The sequence below is a fragment of the Peromyscus maniculatus genome, chromosome 23, assembly GCF_049852395.1.
Source record: "Peromyscus maniculatus bairdii isolate BWxNUB_F1_BW_parent chromosome 23, HU_Pman_BW_mat_3.1, whole genome shotgun sequence".
NCBI classification, from domain to species: Eukaryota; Metazoa; Chordata; class Mammalia; order Rodentia; family Cricetidae; genus Peromyscus; species Peromyscus maniculatus.
In genome coordinates, this window is record NC_134874.1 from 58,906,880 (window position 1) to 58,921,466 (window position 14,587).

The 14,587-nt window shown below is 45.7% G+C and overlaps 2 long non-coding RNA genes across 3 annotated transcripts; both read left to right on the plus strand.

The window, feature by feature from the left end:
• The first annotated feature begins 1,626 nt into the window (after positions 1-1,626).
• Positions 1,627-4,143, plus strand: LOC143270504 (uncharacterized). 2 transcript variants are annotated; one of them, XR_013047685.1, is made up of 3 exons: positions 1,627-1,696; positions 2,604-3,909; positions 4,041-4,143. It is a non-coding gene; the product is annotated as an uncharacterized LOC143270504 (long non-coding RNA). The 2 variants fall into 2 exon arrangements; XR_013047686.1 differs by lacking the exon at positions 1,627-1,696 and having other exon boundaries at positions 2,256-2,739; positions 2,933-3,909.
• Positions 4,144-8,175: 4,032 nt separating this feature from the next.
• On the plus strand, positions 8,176-13,736 carry LOC143270506 (uncharacterized). Its single transcript, XR_013047687.1, has 2 exons — positions 8,176-8,536; positions 8,626-13,736. It is a non-coding gene; the product is annotated as an uncharacterized LOC143270506 (long non-coding RNA).
• Positions 13,737-14,587: the final 851 nt, after the last annotated feature.

A 14,587-nucleotide genomic window follows, 5' to 3' on the forward strand; every position in this document is an offset into this window, starting at 1 on the left:
CAGTGAACCAGCATTTACAACCAGTACACATGCTGGGAAGGGTCACTTTAAGGAGGAGGGTGTGGAGGAAAGAGGCAAAAGATGTAGAAGCTACACCATGCCTCACAGATCCTCCTTCCTGGTGGTGCTGTCCTCTTCAGACAACACAGTCCCAGAAAGAGATGCTCTTATGGCTGACGTCATCACTGCTGCAGAAGACATTGCAGTCAACAGGAATTCTGATGACCCCCTGCCTGGCAATCTCTCCTCCCCTGAATCAGTCTTGGATGAAACACCCACAGGATTTCTGAACCTGGGCTTCTGTGAAGAAGATTCATCCCAGGAGCCAGACATTCCCAGTGACCAGCCCCATGTGGCACCCACAACATCTGGATCCAGGCCATTCAGGGTCTGGAAGCTGGTGAGGAAGCAAATTTCCCATGCACTGAGAGCACTGTGCAGCTGCTGTTGCTGCTGCTGCCTGCCCACCCCAAGGTGAGCCCTGAACCCTTGCATCAGGGGCCACAAGGAAAGAGAGGACAGTGGAGACGTATATGGAGAACAGTTGGGCCACACAGATTAATTCCTATGTTGTCTTTTCAATATGCCATTTTAATATCCTTATACCCACTCAGAAGGCCCAGAATTTGATATGTAGTACATTAGATGGCAAATTCACAGCTTCCTGTTCATGTAAAGTCCTGGAAGGTTGAGGCAAAAGCAGATAGCCGAAAATGGGGACGACAGGGTGGGAAGGAAGGGAGGAGAGTTTTTTCTAATAGGGTTAAAAGTTCCGAATGGAGGAATCAGGAAGGGAAATATAGCACAGAAATTTATCTGTCAAAGTCACTAATAGAGGTGCTTTCACATTTCTTTCTCCTTTGAAGTGTGGAAACTGAAATGGCCCAATAGAATTCCAGACCTGGTGAGGAGTGACTGCCACAGAAGTGAGCCAGAAATCATCTCCAGAGTGCCTGCTCCCTCTAACCCAGGGCAACAGGCTCCTGCCTGCATTCATCCTCCAGCTACTGGGTCTGAGCTGCCACTTTGCATCTCTTTCAGCTTAATCCAGCTTCAGAACTGTTGTGGGACAATTGGGGTTCATAAAGCACATGGACCCCATGACCCTGTACCTTCCTAGCTTTGGTTGTGCTTGTAGGACCACTCACACTGCATGGAAAACAGCAGCCTCTACAACCAGGAAGGACTTCATACAATCACGGCTGCTCATCATCTTGGTCACTTTAACCCTCCAACTTACTCTGTGACTGCCTTTTGGACAAAACAGCAAGACCTGTGTAAATCCTCTGGAAAATGGAGGTGGGTGAAAGGAGATAAAGAGGACTAATTGGGGAACAATTTTGAGACAGGAATAGAGGACACGAGAGGTGGTATAGAATACGGAGTAGAGTCTGTCCTGAGGAACTTCCTGTCAACAAAGTAACATGAAAGAGATGTGTGTGCTGACCTGTGACAGGGGCTGTGCACAGTCTACAGCAGGAACAAACCTCCCCTGAAGTGCAGACTGGGAGGGAGCTAGAAATAGCCAGCAGTGAGGAGGAGAGGGCCTGCTCTGATGGTTCCTAGCGTGTGTCAAGGCACACAAGTAGGGTGTTGACTTGGAAATAACATCCTGTTCATTCCTACAGAGCTGGGGTATAGCAAGAGAAAAGTGCAGCACTATTGGTCAGTGGAGTCCCATCCTCCTCAGTGCTGAGTAAGTCTTGTCTGTTAAAGTCTCACTAAAAGAGGCACTTCCTTTATTCTTTTGGGTTTTATTTGGGGAAAGTGAATTGAATTAGAGTCTTGGTGTGGTTTAGTGCAACAGGAAGGATCCAGGCTGGAAATCTGTGTACTGTGTGATGATATGTTAGGGCTACAGGTTCCAGTATCCATCCTCCAGGTTAGGGTCTCAGCTGCCATCTTCCCCATCCTTCACCTCACTGTTGCCCCTGCACTGTTGTTGAACATCCCTAAGTAGTCACTTGTATCATCGACCCAATGAATGTCTACATCCCTCATGTTTCCTGTGGTGCCAGGGTCCATGGCATCTAAAAGGGCTGCCTCTGTCAACAGGACAGACTGGCACACAGGTCTCAGGCTTCCTTCATCTTTCATTCATTCATCACCTCCAAACTGCTTTCTGACTGTCTTTCAGAAGAACTGCAGTAACTGTAAATCCAGTGGGAGATGGGAGAATGGAGATAAGGGGGAGGAAGAGGAGAAAGGAAGTGGAGAGGATGGAGAGGAAATGAGAAGACCCGTAGAGAGAGGGTGGAGTCTGTCCAGAGGAGCTTACCTGAAATGAGTCAGGAGAAAAGGAGATTTTCATGGGACAGGGGTCTTGAAAAGTGAGACCAGGAATAAATGTCTCAAACAAAGCAGAGTGTGACCGTGGGTTTATTGCCAGCCAGGAGGAGGAAAGACCCTGCTCTGATGGTTCCTGGCATATGTCAATGTAGTGAAGTATGAGGCTGCTTTGGAAAGGGGCTTCCATTCTGGGCTACTGAAGAAGGGTCTGGCAGCAGAGAAGGGTGGCTCCATCATGCAGTGGAGTCCTCTGCCGCTCCTGTCTGACATGTCCGTTGGCAGATCTGATGATGTCTATGTCTTTGTCTCCATAGCCTCCTTCATCCAGGATTCCCTTGCTGTCTCCCACCTCCTGATCCAAGAATCTTACATCATTTTTTCCATCTCATGGAGGGATTTATAACTGACATTTGACCTTACATTAACATTGTTCTGCTCCAATGTGGGAAGGTAAGTAGGCCTTGCCAAGCCTGATCCTGGGTTGTTGTCTTTACAAGGCCATAACACTGGACTTCTCTATGACCAATGTCCACCATTGGGGTCAGACTTACAAGGAAACCTTGATCATCATGGATCTCTTGATGACAGCCCCTGGTGCAGTGTGAAGCACTGGTTGAGGTGTAGTGTCTGAACTGTTTTCCAGGACACCTTCCAGGTAGGGAGCAGATCACTGAGTTGGCCAGGGGAAATGAACTCAACAGCAAATCCAGGGTCTAATTTGTGTGAATCATGGGCCTGCAGGTAAGTTTGAGTACAGTAAGTGTCTGTGTGTGGTAGAAGATGAGTCTCTGAAGCCTGGTCTGGATGTGGTAAAAAGGATCCCATGAGGTGGCATGTGCCAGCATCCCTGACACAGAGGGAAAGTTATCACTGACTTGCTCAACTGAAGAGCAATGGGAGACTGAGAGACTGCAGAGGTTGACAAGGGAGGAACCAGCTTCTCTGCTGTAGTTGGCCTCCAGCTCCATTCTGACCATTTGATCTTGTCCTGTTAACAGAAACTGATGCATATTAAAGTCTTCAGCAAGGTCTTCCCAGCAGCTATCAGTTACTTCTAGAACCCTGACCATCTGGCGAGTCCCATGTGCACAGAAGAAGATCAGTCATTTTCTTCAAGAAGAGAGAGAAATTTTCAGTTTGTGGGTATCACCTGGTGTCAGACTGTGTTTCTGCTGCATATCAGTGAAGGCAGGGTTGAGAAATGTTTGAGGATTCTGTTGAATTCTAGAAATGAGATGGGGAAATTTCCTGAATCCTCATTTTATATTTTACTTTTTTAAGACTGGATCTCACTATATAACCCTTACTATCCCGACACTCTCTGTGTAGAACATGCAGTCTAAATCTCACAGAGATTGACCTCCTTTCTCTGCCTCCTGAGTACTTCAATTACAGATGTGGACTCCCATGCCTGGATTCAAGTACTGTATGTATAGCATCAATGGTAAATTCCTCAAACTTTTGAGGGAAAAGAGACAAGTCTTGTGCTTCTTTCATCCAAACAGCTTCAGGGATTGAAGTGAAAGTTCTTTCATCCAGGATGGACTACAAACAGCAGCAAAGTCCAAATCTAACCTTCAGAATAGAATTCTATGTCCACCAGTGAACAGATACCTGGAGGTGAGAACTGCTGTCATGAATTCTTCTAGGGACCCCAGTCAGTGGGCTGGAGGAGGTATGCCCTAGCTGATACATTCTTAGAAACAAGGCACAGAGCATGAAAAGGCTACTCTCTAACCCTGTTTTTACAGGATCCCCACTGCAGTCCAGGCACAAATCCCATGACTTCAACCTGACCAACCAGGAGCGTCCAGATTGGCTACCTGGTCTAATTGATTGAGTTCTTTCCATTTGATTGTTGAGATCACAGCTGAGGACTCAAGGTGGGTCACTGAGATAGCTGGTGCCTGTCTTGGGATGTTGGAGGCAGGGCTTTCACTTTAAGGACACCAGTGGCAGAGGCAGTACATGAAGCCACATATTCTAGATAGGAGCTTCCAGTTCTACTAATCTGACACCCAGATTCTGTCTGCTTGTCTGCTGACTTCCATGGGTCCTCTTGCTCATGGGTCCCACAGTGCTTTTGTTATTTGTCAAAACCACTTTGGGTTGGTTTTAGGCCACTGAACTTTGTTCATACTCCCTGGTTAATGGAGAGCCCAGGGCTGAAGGTTTCTGAAATCGGAACCAACTGGGACTCTATGCAGCCCACTCTAGGCAGTGCCTGAGGATAGAGGTGATCAGCCCCTCCCAGGAACATTGTGGAACATTCCAGGAAGACCACGGTACTATTTCATGTCCTGAGTGTTCTGTTGTTCATGTTCTGATGCCTATGACCTGCACATTTTGCTTATGAAAGAAAACAGTGATCCTTGTCTTTTGGGACAAGCTTGTCACACATAACACAGTCATCCTCAGTTGTATCTGTTTTCTGAAAAATGTCTAAATTTCATTCACTCTTGAGGGCGAGAATGTTCTTTTTATCCTGTATGCTCTTCATTTACTTATTTCACCTATTTATTTCCTTATCTCTCTGCTGAGTTATTTATTCATTTATATATTCATTGTGTGTCTTTTATATCAGTATATTGATCACACTCATGATCCTATCTCTTCACACCTGCCCTCCACTCCTACATCTGCCCAAACAAAATTTAAGAGATTAAAAGGGAAAGTAAGATAAATTTTAAAAAGGGGAGAGACTTCAAGGTTTCCTTGTGGAAGCTGCAGTGACCAAGTGTGACAGAGTGAGTCACACTATAAACCCCTCTGTCCACATGTCTTCACTTGCTAGTGCTCATTACAGAGTCACTGGTCTGGTTCCAGGCCTCGGGTTTCTACTACACTAATTTTGTATTTGATACTGTCACGTGTCCTTTGCAATTGGCACATTAACTTGTTTCACTGTGTGGGTATGCAAATTTAAAACTCTGACTTCAAAATCACCAGTGCCACAGTACAAATCCACTTCTAAATAAAGTGACATAGTTGAGCTGGAGGAGAGCAGATGATGAGAACCAGAGATTGCAGAGGCAGCAGGAAAGAATTGGCTAAAGGATGAATTTGGAGAGAATGGAGGAGAGAGAGGGAAGGAGCCATGGGGAGAGGGTTGCAGAGTATGTCTAGCTTAAGTGCTGCATATTTCAAGTTCCCCTAGAGTCCCATTCACATGTCCTTCCTCTTTAAAGTGATGAGCTCTCTACATCAGGAGACACAGGGTGGCAACTTACAAGTTTGGCCTGAGACAGCAGAAGTTGGAGCTCTGCAGGAAGTCCAGATGGCAGTGTGCCCACTTCCCCAGCATGAAGGGTCTGTGTCCAGCACAGGAGGAGGTAAGCCAACTACCACAGGTTTCCCTCCAGAAAATTCTCATTATCAAGGGAATATGTTTCAGGGCTGGTGTTTCACAGCATCCTTGTCTGAGGGGGACTTGAGCCAATATCATTTACCAATACCAAGCTACCCTTGAATGTGCAGACCCTGTGGACCAGTCTGCAGGGGACTAACTAGCAGTACTCATTAACCTGTCCAACCTTTAGATTTCTGATCCTAGTGAATTGTTTCCCCACATGAGGGGAAGGGAGCTCCTTCCTCTCCTTCTTTTCTCTCCTTCCCAGCTGTTGTATTTGCAGCCTTCATTTATCTCTGTGTCCTGACCATCAGAAAAGACACAGTCCCACAGCATGCTGGGCTAGTTTATGTGTTTGTGAAGGGGCCTCACTCTAGGGAGTTTCATCAGAACCATATTTGTCTCCTAACAGGAAAGTGACAGCAAGCTGGAGGAAAATGGGTACCACTTCATATGGAATGCTGGGACATTGCTCCACTTTGGAAGTGAGTGGGCCTTACCTAGCCAAGGGCACAGTGGTCAGAGATGTGGGTGGTCAGCTCTCTTAAAACTACTTTGAGCCGGGCGGTGGTGGCGCACGCCTTTAATCCCAGCACTCGGGAGGCAGAGGCAGGCGAATCTCTGTGAGTTCGAGGCCAGCCTGGGCTACCAAGTGAGCTCCAGGAAAGGCGCAAAGCTACACAGAGAAACCCTGTCTCGAAAAACCAAAAAAAAAAAAAAAAAAAAACTACTTTGTACCCAGGTCCCACTGGGTACAGTGGTCAGGCCTAGACAGCCTTGTTAACCATACAGCTAGGGCTTTCTGCTAGGCCTTCTGCTTGCTTGACCTGCTGGGATAATTGTCTAGAGTGTTGTCAGGTGCACCTGACAGGCAGACAGCCTCTCCATGCAGTGAAGGATGGCCACTCTGAATAGGATGATTGTCAAGGCTCTTCTCTGGGCAGCACATTGCTGAAAGCATCACTGAGACCACTAGCAGATGCTTAGTGTTTTGTTTCTTGTCTAAACTTGACTCTGGCTTAGGGGATAGAAAGAATGAGGCTGATCAGGCAGGTCTGCCTCAATCCCAAGAGTAGGTGGTCACTTAACTTGTATTACAGTGGACAAGAGATCCATAGATGGATAGATAGATAGATAGATAGATAGATAGATAGATAGATAGATAGATAGATAGATATAGATGATAGATAGATAGATAGATAGATAGATAGATAGATAGATAGATAGATAGATAGATAGATAGATGATAGATAGATAGATAGATAGATAGATAGATAGATAGATAGATAGATAGATAGATAGAAATAGCTGTATCCTGGCTACAGAGGGATATTGATATAACTTGGTGCAAGTGGCACATCTCTCCCCTCTGACCCTAACACCATTGAGAAGGAACACTTTGAATCAAAGATGGTGAACATCTTCTCACACCTGTATGCTGTGACATCCATTCTGTCACTGGCCAGTGACTTAGTCTGTGTTGGGTTCCAGAGACTAGGGAATGGGGATTCACACAACCTAGCAAGGGGAACCACCCAAGAGACAATGACTGCTTGCTCCTCTGCCCATGTTTGGTCTGTATGTCAGTGAGTGACCGTTAAGGAATGTCTCACCCTGAAGCACTTAACTGAACTCATGGCCTTTGGAAGGGAGCCTTGGGTAATGTGGCCAGCCATGGAATCTCTCAGGAGACAGCACATGCGGACCAGGACTCCAAACCCTAGTAATGATGGTCTCTAAGAATGTGACCCTTAGGAACCAGAGTTGATGCCTAAGAGGCCAGGTGAGTTTAATGTGAACTTTTTATATTGCTGGCCACTGCCTGGAGCATGTGGTGGCCATTAGATTGTTACATGTCAAATGTCAGATTATGATGAGGCTCACACATTCAACACACTCCTTTCCCACTGCCTATGTCTGGAGGCAGCAGGAACAGGTGCAGACAATACATGCTTTCTGTACCAAGATCTTTTCACACACTACCCCAAAGTTGCTCAGTAATACTTCCCAGTAGAATAAAGTGAGTCCAAATGATGCTGGGTATCTTGCTTTTGGACAAAGGCTGACTGGTTGGGACTGTTTAAATTCCTCCAAGGTCATTGACACAGATAGGATGACTAGTATGGTAACAGCCTGGGTCTCTTTTAGTCTCAGAGGCCAACTCCAGAACTCTCATTGACATCCTTTCTTTCCTCAGATGTGCAGGTTCTGCTGGATATGTTCAGACAAACGTCATCTTCACCTTATGTGCATCCTGTCTCATCTAGGCAAGTGTTCAGTGAGCTGGGTGCAGGAAGCACAGCGTCTAGAAACAGACATGTTGGTGAAACTGCATTTCCTTCTTGATCCTAGAGCCTGTATATTTGACAGTAGCAGAGCAGCTAGGACAAACCAATCCCTGCAATCAGGGCTTCTCAAGGAGACCCAACTGAGTTCTCCCACAGGAAGTCACATGGGAAGAAAAGGGTCATTATTCCTGCCTCTTTAGGTCCTGAATTCCACCAGAAATAAACCAGCTATTATCTGAAAGGGCACAGGTCTAGGGTGGTGAATGAATCTTTCTGCCAGCCTCATCAATGGTCTAACATAAGCTTTTTCTTCTAGGTGCCTGGCCATATCCTGAATCGTGGACCCCAAGAATTCCTGACTTGCATGTGTGCACACTGAGCATTGGTGACATGGAGGGAAAAGAGCACCTCTCCCCTCCACTTCCTGGCAGACTAGCATGCCATTGTCTGAGCTCCAGAGAAACTCATAGGCTCCACACAGCAACAGGAGGACATGCTGTGGAGGACAATGACATGGTTTCTCTGCCTCCATCCAACTACAGACAACCACCCCAAATTACCAACAAGTCCTGGGGAATCTACAGGAGCGTCCCCTTGTAGAAGCCTCCCAGTGGGTACTTACTGTTGAATCCTGCCCAACTTAGACCCCTTTGCATTTTGACAGTTCAGAAAGTCACCTATGCCTCTCTGTCTTCACAGATAACAAAGAAAACCTGCCTGAGCAGGTAAAGAAATATCACAGAAGAGCCTTGGGAATTAAATGTGCTTCTCTTTCTGAACTCTAGAGTGGATCTCCTGAGAAGGGCAGTACCCATGGACCACCTGTCACAGGCCTCCACTAACATGAAGAGGCAGAACTTGAGGTCATACATTTGGCCCATTTCTCACTGGTATTATGCAGAGAATTTACAAAGAAATACTGAAATATTTAATTAGAATTCCAACATAATTTCTATAAATTGGCATTCAGAATGTTTTGACCCCTGGAGGAGAGAAATACAAAGCTATAGGAGCTCTCAGCTTCTACCAGTTGTTATTCTAAAGGTGACAGATGTTTGCATTTCATCTATAGTCTCAGCAAAATCCAGTCTGATGCTCAAACACAAGATGTATCAACCAATGTGACCTAAACCTAGAAGACATGGCCGAGGACAGGAGAGATCCCTCCAGACCCAGATCTTCTTCTTCCAGGACTTCCCACCAAGCCTCAGAGATCCATAAAGGGCTACATGGAAGTAATGGAGTCTGGATATGTGGAACAGAACAGAAAGCTCAGAAACAGACCCAGCAAGATTCTGCTAGCTGATTTTCTCATGGTCACCCATGGAAATCCAGGCAGAGAGAATGCCCTGTCCACAAATGACTCCAGAAGAAGATTTAAAATCCAATAAGAAACCCATTGAAAAATGAACACAGTCAGCATTTCTATTGACCTCAAATACAAACACTATAATGCTCACATAAAGTTATAGAAGAGGACTACATGATTTCCTGCCTTATAAAAAGGAAGGTCAGAAATAACACAGAGTAGATGAACTGTGGACTCGGGAGCCCTGCTTCCACGGGACATGAAAATACAGAAGCTGGAGCATGGCTCGAGCAGTCACTCCCCCAGGACATCCAGAGAGAGCCTGGCTCCTGACACACCCCAGCAGACATCAAATCCCTGACAGTGAACATTGTGTGGCTAAGAGGAGGTGGAGGTGTAGTGTGTGCTGTGTAGAGTGAGGATGGCTGAAACCTATCACATCATGTGGGATGGAGATGAGCTGTCAAGCTGATCTGATAACAGCACTGTATTGATGGTCCAGTCAGCTGGGGAAAGCAGCAGGTCTGACACCTAGATACTCACATGTGCTACGCATGCCTCTGCCACTATCAACAACTTATACACAGTGCCAGGACTGTATATGTATGAAGGACTGCCTTCACCCACACTCTCCACAGAGTTCTCTAGGTATTAGGCCTAGGTATTCAACTCCCTTCTGATGTCCCACATACAATTCTAGATTCTAGACCAGGCTAGATATGCCTCCAACCACAATGTCCTAAGACATGGGGAAATGTACCAGGCCCTGTTGCATACTTTATCTTCTGACAAGGACACACAGTTACTGCTTGGTTCAAACACTCCTGGATTCTTCCTGCACTGACATACAACACTAGGTATAATGCAACGTGGGACACTACACCCATGCCACCTCACTTGTACTAGCAGCTGTCAGACCATGATAACCAACCTCTACAACACACACACACTCACACACACACACACACACACACACACACACACACACACACACACACACACATACACACACACACACACACAGCCTCTAATACACTTCTAAGTCTTGGGCCATGAATGACTTCTCACCCAACCACACATTGACTGCTAGGTATCCGGCATTGTTAAACCCTCAGACATACCTCACATGTATTCCTAGGTCTGGATCTGGTATGTCACCCACATAATCCTTTATTAACAGTTACTTATCCTGCCATACAGGACACTCTCTTGCTAATGTACCCAAATACTCTGCTAGTATTGGACCCCACTTGACATCTCATCGTCCACTGCCAGCGTTACTTCAAAATGTTATCAGACCTTGACAGACACCAGCTCAGCCATGAGCTGACACACACTCAGTCGGGATTGTGCAGAGCTTGACACCCTGTTCTTCCACTGCTCCCCTCTGACATACAGTTATCATCAAACACACTGGACACACCACCACCGCTGTGACCACACATCCACTCTAGGTACCAGGTCCAGTTTAACCTCATACCCCACATTAATTGACAGCCATTAGACAATTCTGGGAACATTCCCCCTGTCAGGTCTTGTACAATACCTAGCAATTAGCATTGACAGACCCCCTCCTTCTGCTGAAGACACATCCACACTGCTAGGCATCAGCTTCTACTGGACTCCTTCCTATGCTATACCATGTGCTGGGTCTCAGGCTCTACTGCTAGTTACTGGGCCATGCTGGACATTAACCCCTGTCCAAACCACAGTGCATATAAAGTGCTGTGTGTCAGGTTCACTTGAGCACCAGGCTCCATCACACATGACTTGCTAGGTACCAGACAATGTTGACACACACCCTTACCCCCTATATACACTACTGGCCCAGTGAACATTGCAATTTTAAGGCTCTTCTAGACACCTCCATCACTGACATATCAAGTTTCTTGCTATCAGACACTACCACTCTGTGCAGATTTCAGTCATGTATATTGAAGTATATTGTATGCATATACAATAATTGGCTTCAAGCCTTATCCAAAATAGCACCATTCTGCTGACAACATACACTACCAGACAGGGGCATGGGTCTAAGCACAGCTGAAAATTAGCAGGGTTATTGTGACAGCAGGATGGGTGAAGGAAGAGAAACTTATTAGATGAGGCCTGTTATCATGTACAATATCCGGGTTAGGACTGGGGAGTCCTGAGGATGTGATACACAGTAGGGCATCCAGGCCTCAGGCAGGTGTGCAGCAAAGCCTGAAACCAAGCAGTGTGTTTCAGGTTATAGTGGCAGGGGTAGGAGTGTCCAGCCGGGCAGTGGTACATAGGTGGGTTTGGCAGCAGGACTAGGGGGCAGAAGCCAAAAAGGTGCTTCTGCTGCTAGGTGTCCATTACCTACAGCCCATCTCTCTCTCTCTCCTCTCTCTCTCACTCCTCTCTCCTCTCTTCTCTTGCTCCTCTCTCTCTTCCTTCCTTTCTCTGATTCTCACACACACACATGTATATATGTACATCTGAGCCACTATACTTATAGGTATATACTTGCCTAGAGACAAAGACTTCCAATACATGCTATTTGACTGGTCCTTCAGGGTATTGCCTGAATTACAGGCAAAGTCACTCCCTCATCAACACACAACACACACACACACACACACACACACACACACACACACACACACACACACTAGTGTAGTTACGTGGCAGGTTCTGTTAGATATACACTTGCCTTAGAGCCGAAGCCTTCCAAACAGGGCCAGGTGTCAGCTTCTGTTAGGTCCACTCTTCCCTACAGCCAATTTTCTTCTTACACAGCTAGGTATCATGAACTCCTAGACATCCACTGCCATACAGTAAAGTCCCATGCACAAGGCTAGGCATCATATCCTGCTAGGAACCCCGGACAGGGACAAACACCCAGGCACAGCTCTCATATTCATATAAGGCAAGTGTCAGGCTCAAGTATTTGTCTCTAGCCTTACAACCAAAGTTCCACATACACAAACATGGTTAGGTTTTAGGATCTTCTAGGTACCTTCTTCCCCACAGCAAAATGCCAGGTTAACAAACATACAAACATAGAAATGCAATCATGCACACATGCACATATGAAAACAATCATGCATGCAGGCCTGTGGGAACCCTCCCCAGGGTGTGAATCCCAGGAGTTTTTTCCTCTAGCCACATGAATGGAGCTTTGGATTTAGGGGGAGGCTAGGACTTGGCACCTATCTGTGAATGTGTGGCATTGTTGTAGAACTGGGTTCTTCCTCACAGGAATACAAGTAGTCATGTATGTGTTTATGGCTTTGGCTGTAAGGGTGGGAGTACAATGCTACCCTTGATACCTAGCCCTGTGTGGAGAGCTAGGGCTTAAAATAGAATGAAGTCCAACAGGAATTGACTTTGTGTATGGGGGGAAGTGGGGGGGTATGCATTAGCTTGGTGAAGTAATGCCTAGTAGGTCTTTACACACCTACCCTACAGCCAAAGACCTTTATTCACATATATGGCTCACTATCAGTTCCTGCTGGATAAACTTTTCCGTATAGCCTAGCCAAACTGACACAAATCTCAGAACCTGCTAGGAATATCACCCTATATTTAAAAGACCCACCTATGACTAGAGCATCATGTCCTCCTCAGTAACACCTCCCCAAAAGCAAAGCTTCAAATATACTGGCCAGGTGTCACATCATGCTAGGTACCCTGATCTCTACAGCCAATGTTACAGGTACACAATGAGATAGAGTTAGGTTATTCTGACTGTCCCCAGACTTATAATCAAAGACTCTATCTCTGTCTCTGTCTCCCTGTCTGTCTCTCTCATACACACACACAACTATGTATCTGTTACTTCTAGACATTTCCTCCCCGCAGGACAGTCCAACATACACACACAGGGCTAGATTTCTACTCCTGCTAGGTACAATCTCCCTAGGAAGATCTCAGAAGAACCTCTAAGAGGACATGGTATCTAGCTGAGTAAGAGGAATATACATACAGCCAAAGCTAGACACAAAAGCTAGGCGTCAGTTCTTTTGGTATCCATTCCCCTCTGTGTATTTCTATGCTTTATACTCACTTCAGAAGTTTGTGATTCAGAAACAGCTGATGGAGATGCCCTCTGGCATTTGTCTTTCTGGATCTGGGTTCTCTCACTCTATCATCTTTTCCACATTCATCCATTTACACAGAAGAATGACCTAAATAAAGAGGATTATTTGCTGAGTGTCTGAAACTAGTCCTGTAATTTTGCCATTGCATGCAGTTTACAGGACTCATTTCATTATTAATGCCTAATGTGGGAGATCAGGCCCAATGTGGGTGCCTCCACCCCTGTACATTGGTCAGGAATTGTGTAAGAAAGGAAACTGAATTAGCCATGAAGAGCAAGTCAGGAAAGAGCTGTCCTCTGAATCTGCTAGAGTTCCTCGAAAACTTCGCTAATGATGGATATTGAACAGGACATGGGGGCCAAATAAACTCTTTCTACCACATTGGGTTATGTCAGGACCTGTCTATCAACAATACAAAGTATACTAATACAGTATTCCAGGACTGGCCTCAATTTGTAATCCTCCAAACTTCACCTACTGACCGTTGGCTTTAAGAATGTAATATAAACCTGTATGAACAAATAGAAGCTTTAAGGTTGACTAGATCTCAGGGAGAAAACAAATCAAGGACAAGTACAATACAATTTGATCAGGTGAGGTTATTTTAATGAAGTTAATCATCGAATACATCTCAAGCAGACAGATTGGAGAAATACTGCTGAATGAGGATAGACACACAAATAGTGCCTGACGGTATATACAGAGACAGGGGAGGAATCTTAGTTTATCTTTTAATATGTTAAGTACCAAACAGTATAAATAGAAGAGTGGAATCCTATGACTTGAGATAGTTAATCATGGGGCAGGTAATTAATAACAGTGATTGCTGAAACCTCAGTTTAGGAGGCTGGCAGAGCTGTGAAAAGCTTGTTCATGCTCTGGATCCAATGTTGGTGAATATACCCACTGCACTCTGTGAAACATGGCTCATGAGGTCAGAATACATGTTAGCACATTGTGACCAGCACACACAACCATTGTAATACACATAACCTGGCTCATGAGATCAGAGCATGTGGGATATTCTGAATCCTGCCCCAGCAGACATCTCATCTCAATTCCTGCATTCTGGTTGATGAGGTCAGAAGGGATAGCCCTCCTTGATCATCCAGCATCAGGAAGTTTTCCCATCTACAAACCAGCACTGTGTGTCTCCACACCTGAGCTCAAGCATAACATAGATGAGCCTAGCACAGCCGTACTAGGAACAACGAGGCTCAATCCAAATACTCCCCAACAGAAAGCAAACAGAAACATTCAAGTAACAAACTAAACCAAGATGATC